Source organism: Arachis hypogaea, chromosome 3 (genome assembly GCF_003086295.3).
Source record: "Arachis hypogaea cultivar Tifrunner chromosome 3, arahy.Tifrunner.gnm2.J5K5, whole genome shotgun sequence".
NCBI classification, from domain to species: Eukaryota; Viridiplantae; Streptophyta; class Magnoliopsida; order Fabales; family Fabaceae; genus Arachis; species Arachis hypogaea.
The window spans coordinates 94,385,668-94,392,978 of record NC_092038.1 but is presented as its reverse complement, the minus strand read 5'-3'; the positions used below and the strand labels follow the sequence as shown (position 1 = coordinate 94,392,978).

General features: G+C 40.7%; 1 non-coding gene across 1 annotated transcript; it reads right to left on the bottom strand.

Moving 5' to 3' along the window:
• Window positions 1-2,996: 2,996 nt before the first annotated feature.
• LOC112793222 (small nucleolar RNA R71) lies at window positions 2,997-3,103 on the bottom strand. Its single transcript, XR_003197925.1, has one exon. It is a non-coding gene; the product is annotated as a small nucleolar RNA R71 (small nucleolar RNA).
• Between the last annotated feature and the right edge of the window lie 4,208 nt (window positions 3,104-7,311).

Genomic DNA, 7,311 nt, shown 5'->3' with positions numbered 1-7,311 from the left:
TTTCTTAGTGAATAAGGCAAGTTTTGGATGAAAATACACTTATACCTTGATTCAAGCAATTATTGTGAATTTCACATGATTTCATGAGGGTTTTGCTAGAATTGAATGATAAATTGATGATGCATAATCTCATGACTTTGGCTAGAGCTTTGATGCACTTTATTTGCTTGATTTTAGGACAAAGGAAGCAAGGAAAAATCACGGTAATCTAGTTAACGTGACCACTAACATGGAATGGTAAATAGCTTGCAACGTTAAGGAGAAAAGTGATCACAAATAATGCCCGCGAAGCCATCATAAGCCCACGTTAATTGCCACGTTAACTAAGTTAATGTGGAGACAAAAGAAAGCTCCAACATTAGTGGTAAACGTGAACACCACTAACATTCCAAGAATTGGCAATGAGCCACGTTAAGAGTCACGTTAACTTAGTTAATGTGAACTCTAACGTGGAAGAGAGGAACAATGCCAATGTTAGTGACACTCACCTTTGTCACTAACGTTGGATCAACTAGCATTGCCCACGTTAGTGGTCACGTTAAGACCACTAACCTGAAAGTTAACGTAGAGCTGAGATTTATGAGCCAACGTTAGTGACACTCACTTTTGTCACTAATGTTGGAAGATGGCATTACTACCACGTTAGTGGCCACGTTAACTTAGTTAACGTGAGCTCTAACGTAGAGAGTAGGGGCACTTTGAGCATTAGTGACAAAGGTAAATGTCACTAACGCTCTCGAAGGTGAGGCATAACCACGTTAAGAGCCACGTTAGTTACACAAATGTGAACTCTAACGTAAGGACAAAGGGCATAAGGCAACGTTAATGGGAAATGTGAGTCCCAATAACGCTTGCGAAGGGTTATAAGCCAACGTTATTGGGAAAGGTGAGTCCCAATAACGCTAGCGAAGATTTACAAGGCAACGTTAGTGGTCACGTTAGTGCCACTAACGTTGGAGTTAACGTAGGCTATATGGGGTTGGAATGTTAGTGAAAATTGTGATTGCCACTAACGTTCTCGAACCCACAATATCACTTAACGTTAACTTCACTAACGCCCATGCCTAATTCATACTTCTCTGCAAGCTGGGCCCACTAAAGATTGGATCTGCTTCAACTCAAGATCCAAAGCCCACATCCAAAACTTGAAGAACTCACTAGAAGATCAAGAGGAGTAGTATATATAGGAGTAGTTTTGAACTATAGAAAAGCTGGGCACTTTGGAGAATTACTCTCTGTATATTTACTTTTCTGCACTTTTAGCTGGGATGTTTTATTTTTTGCCATTTTCCATTTCTAGAGCTATGAACAACTAAACCCCTTTCATTGGGTTAGGGAGCTCTGTTGTAATTTGATGGATCAATTATAGTTTTCATTCTCTTCTTCTTTCTTCTCTTTTGATTTACTAGAAAGCTTTCAATCTTAATTCAATTGGTTAGTTGTCTTGGAAAAAAAACTCTCCATAATTGGATCTCCTCTGAGCCTTGGAAAAGGGATGAGGAGATCATGCTAGAAATGCTTTCTCATGTTGGACCAAATTGGAGTCTGGGCGGATATAGTGACATGTAATCCTCCCAACACTTTGATTTGGAAATACATGTTGTATAATCAGTGACCATACTTCATCTCTTCCCATGAGCAATTAAATCAAGGAATTGGGCAATTGTTCAAGCTTAGAGAGATTGGATTACCAAGGAATTGGAATCTAATCACCTAAGATTGCCAAGGAGATCAATAGATGCATTGATTGAGGAAGAGATGAAAATGAACTTGATCCGGAGAATACAACATCTCCTGAGCCCAATGAATTCCCTATTTCTGATCTTACCCATTCTCTTTATTTTCTGTCATTTATTTTCATGCTCATTACCCCAAATCCCCATTTAAGATTCTGCACTTTATTTTCTGCTATTTACTTTTCCGCCATTTAATTTTCTGCAATTCTCAAACTACACTCTGTTTAGCTCAACTAGCATACTCTTCCAACTAAAGTTGCTTGACCAATCAATCCCTGTGGGATTCGACCTCACTCTATTGTGAGTTTTTACTTGACGACGAATTCGGTATACTTGCTGAAGGGAAATTTGTTGAGAGACAAGTTTTCGTGCATCAAGTCTATGGCGCCATTGCCAGGGATTGATTTTGTATCAACAATGATTAAGTTGGAAGCTCACTAGATTGGGCATTTTTCCCTTGTTTGTTTACTTTATTTAGTCATTTATTTTCATTTTGTTTAACTTCTTCCTCATCCTCTATAACCTCTCTGTTTTTCTTTCTTTCTTTGTTATTATCTACAATTCTGCTCACTAACCCACTAACTATTTGATAATTTGCATCACTCACACTAACAATCACTCTAACAAGAATAACCTCTTCATTTTATCTCTTGCTGCGTGTTTTGTTAGTTGTATGACAGGGAGAAGAGAGGGGACCTCAACTTCCTTCGATTCAGAACCTGAGAGAACCTTCTGGAGATTAAGGAGGGAAGCAAGAGGGAAAGGAGTTGTTGGTGCTAAGGAAGAGGAAGAGTACTTTGAACCCAACATGGAAGAGAACTTGGAAAATAACCATGAAGAAGAAGCTCACAACCATGCTAGAGTAGGCCCTGCAAATCATGCTGGGCAAGAAAGGAGAGTTCTAGGCTCCTACATCAATCCAAATCCAGGAAACTGTGGAAGTAGCATCCAGAAGCCCAGCATACATGCCAACAACTTTGAACTAAAACCCCAGCTCATCACCCTTGTTCAGAACAACTACTCATTTGGAGGAAGTGCTCAAGAAGACCCCAATCAACATCTAACCACCTTCCTGAGAATTTGTGACACTGTAAAGTCTAATAGAGTCCACTCGGATGTCTATAGGCTGCTGTTGTTCCCTTTTTCACTCAGTGACAAGGCATCCAAGTTGCTCGAATCCTTTCCAAAGGAGAGCCTGACAAATTGGGAAGATGTGGTGAAAAAATTTTTGGCAAGATTCTACCTCCTCAAAGAATTAACAGGCTGAGAGCTGAAGTGCAGACTTTCAGGCAACAAGATGGTGAGACTCTCTATGAGGCATGGGAGAGGTTCAAGGACTTAACAAGAAGATGTCCACCAGATATGTTCAATGAATGGGTTCAACTTCACATTTTCTATGAAGGTCTTTCCTATGAGTCAAAGAAGGCTGTAGATCATTCATCAAGGGGCTCTCTAAACAAGAAGAAAACCATTGAAGAAGCCATAGATGTCATTGAAACAGTAGCTGAGAATGACTACTTCTATGCCTCTGAAAGAAGTAACACTCGAGGAGTAATGGAGCTGAACCACATGGATGCATTGCTAGCTCAAAATAAGATGATCACCAAGCAGCTAGCAGATCTCACCAAGAAGGTGGAGGAAAACCAAGTTACAGCAGTCATCACTTCATTACCAACTCAAGAAGGAGTGAATATAGGAGAAGAAGGTGATTGGGAATAAGCCAACTATGTTGGAAACTCACCTAGACAAATCCATGACCCATACTCCAAAACCTACAACTCTGGATGGAGAAATCACCCCAACTTTGGTTGGGGAAATCAACCAGACCAAGGTTAAGATCAGAGACGCCACAACCTCAACTCCGACAACAACGCAACTCACCAACATACCTCACAGAGACCCTATCAACAACCACCTAACCACCCTTCTCGACCACCTAATCTCAACCCACCATCACTAACAGAGGATAGACTTTCAAAGATTGAGGCTCTACTTGAAGATATATGTAGAGAAATTCAAGATAGTAAAGCTTTCCGAGAAGAAGTGCAATCCAACATGCAGAATCAAGATGCTACCATCAAGAAACTTGAAACACAGATTGAGTTCTTATTCAAGCAAACCCCTGGACACAACAATTTCAGCAACATTAACTCAGCACCAAGGGAGGAATGTCAAGCTATCACCCTCAGAAATGGGAAGGAATTGAAGGAGATCCACAAGAAACCACTAGAGAAGAATTTGGATGAAGAAGACAAGGGACAAGAGGGAGCTCGAATCTCCATCCCTAAGTCACACCAAGAAGGAGAAGCGCTCAAACCATGCCTTTCAAAAGCTCCATACCCCCAGCAGCTACAATTAAAAAAGAGGGGAGAGGATAACCAATTCTCAAGATTCTTGGAAATCTTCAAGAAACTACAAATAAACATACCCTTTGCTGAAGCAATAGAGCAAATGCCACTCTACGCCAAGTTCTTGAAGGAATTGATGACCAAGAAGAGAAGCTGGAAGAACAATGAGACTGTGGTACTTACCGAAGAATGCAGTGCCATCATCCAACACAAATTACCCCAGAAATTGAAGGATCCTGTGAGCTTCCAAATCCCTTGTATCATAGGGGAAATCACAGTGGAAAAGGCTCTGTGTGATCTAGGAGCCAGCATAAATCTAATGTCCTTAGCAATGATGAAAAAAATGAAGATAGAGGAAGCTAAACTAACAAGAATGGCCCTACAACTAGCAGACAGATCATTCAAGTTTCCCTATGGAATAGTAGAAGACTTGTTGGTGAAGGTGGGAGACTTTATCTTTCCAGCAGATTTTGTAGTATTAGACACGGAGGAAGGAGCTAAGACTTCCATCATCCTGGGAAGGCCATTCTTGGCCACTGCCGGAGCCATTATTGATGTCCAAAATGGTGAACTTATCCTTAGATTACATGAGGAGAAAATGACATTCAATGTGTTTAAGGCCATGAGTTACCAACACAACTCATTGGGAGAATGTATGAGGTTGGATTCGGTGGAGGCTTTGGTGCAAGAAACTCTTGAAGAAGAACTTGAAGCATTAACAGAAGAAGAATTAACATCAAGTGAAGAGGCTGCACCCGCTGAAATGCATGTTTAAGGCACACTAGAAGAAAAAGATGAAAGAAAAGAAGTACCCAAACTTGAGCTAAAGACACTGCCACCCACTCTCAAGTATGCATACTTGAGAGAAAACAGAAGTTATTCAGTGATCATAAACTCAGCCCTCAGCCAAGAACAAGAAGAAAGGTTACTTCAAGTCTTACAAAAACATAGGGATGCCATTGGATGGACACTTGCTGACTTGAAGGGAATCAGCTCAGCCATATGCATGCATAAGATACTTTTGGAGGAGGATGCCAAACTTTCCATTCAACCCCAAAGAATGTTAAATCCAGCTATGAAGGAAGTAGTACAGAAAGAAGTCATGAAGTTGTGGCAGGAAGGAGTAATCTATCCAATATCAGATAGCCCATGGGTCAGCCCAGTTCAAGTGGTTCCTAAGAAAGGAGGAATCACTGTGGTGCCTAACGAAAGAAATGAGCTAATCCCTACAAGAAACGTCATAGGATGGAGGATGTGTATTGACTACAGAAAGCTCAATGAAGCCACAAGAAAAGATCATTTCCCACTCCCTTTCATGGATCAGATGCTAGAAAGACTTGCAGGACATGCATACTATTGTTTTTTAGATGGTTATTCAAGATATAACCAAATAGTGGTTGATCCAAGAGACCAAGAGAAAACTTCATTCACCTGCCCCTATGAAGTGTTTGCCTACAGGCGCATGCCATTTGGCTATGTAATGCACCTGCAACTTTTCAACGCTGTATACTTTCCATCTTTTCTGATATGATAGAGAAGTTCATTGAAGTTTTCATGGATGACTTCTCAGTATTTGGAAATTTTTTTCCTAATTGCATAAACCATCTTGCCTTGGTATTAAAAAGATGTCAAGAGACCAACTTAGTCTTGAATTGGGAAAAATGTCACTTCATGGTGACAGATGGAATAGTTCTTGGCCATAAAGTCTCTAACCAAGGCATTGAGGTAGACAGAACTAAGGTGGAGCTAATTGAAAAATTACCTCTAGCAAGTGACGTTAAGGCAATGAGGAGCTTTCTGGGACATGCTAGTTTTTATAGAAGGTTTATTAAAGATTTTTCAAAGATAGCCAAGCCCTTAAGAAACCTCCTAATGTCTGATACACCATTTATCTTTGATGAGAAATGCATGCTAGCAATTGAAAACTTGAAAAAGAGGCTATCCTCTGCACCTATCATCACCCCAAATGATTGGAATCTACCATTCGAATTGATGTGTGATGCATCTAATTTCGCAGTTGGGGCAGTGTTAGGACAGAGAAAAGAGAATTTTGGTGCATGTCATATACTATGCCAGCAAGGTCCTCAATGATGCTCAACGGAATTATACCACCACCAAAAAGGAGTTGCTGGCAATAGTTTTTGCATTTGACAAATTTAGACATACCTTATTGGCTCTAAAGTTATTGTTTCACTGATCACACAGCACTCAAATATCTATTTGTCAAACAGGAATCAAAACCAAGACTAATTAGATGGATCCTATTATTGCAGGAATTTAACATCGAGATTAGAGACAAAAAGGGTGTGGAGAACAAGGTAGCAGATCATCTATCCAGAATCCCTTGTGAGAAGAATGGTACCCATGATACAAGTGTAAATGAGTCTTTCCCGGATGAACAGTTAATGATGGTTCACAAAGCACCCTGGTTTGCAGATATTGCCAATTTTAAAGCAGCTGGTGACTTACCCCCTGGAATCAACAAATATCAAAGAAGAAAACTCATCAATGATGCTAAGTATTTCATCTGGGATAAACCCTATCTCTTCAAGAAATGCTCAGATGGAATCCTTAAGAGGTGCATCTCAGAAGAAGAAGGACGAGAGGTCCTGTGGAGTTGTCATAGTGCTAGCTACGGAGGTCATTTTGGAGGAGAAAGAACTGCCGCAAAGGTACTACAATGTGGGTTCTTCTGGCCCACTATCTTCAAGGATGCTAAGGAATTGGTGAGAAGCTGCAATGAGTGCCGAAGGGCTGGCAATATGCCCAAGAGAAATGAGATGCCATAGCAATACATTCTAGAGCTTGAACTATTCGATGTATGGGGGATCGACTTTATGGGACCATTTTCACCCACATATTCGAACAAGTATATCTTAGTGGCAGTAGACTATGTATCTAAGTGGGTGGAGGCCGTGGCAACCCCAACCAATGACAACAAGGTAGTCATAAACTTTCTTCGAAGGAATATCTTCACCAGATTTGGAGTCCCACGAGCCCTCATCAGTGATGGAGGGAGCCATTTCTGCAATAGACCATTGGAAAACCTACTCCTAAGATATGGGGTGAAGCATAAGGTTGCCACACCTTATCATCCCCAAAAAAGTGGGCAAACAGAGATATCTAACCGAGAGTTGAAAAGGATCTTGGAAAAGACTGTGGGGATATCAAGAAAGGACTGGGCAAAGAAGCTAGATGATGCTCTTTGGGCATACAGGACAGCCTTT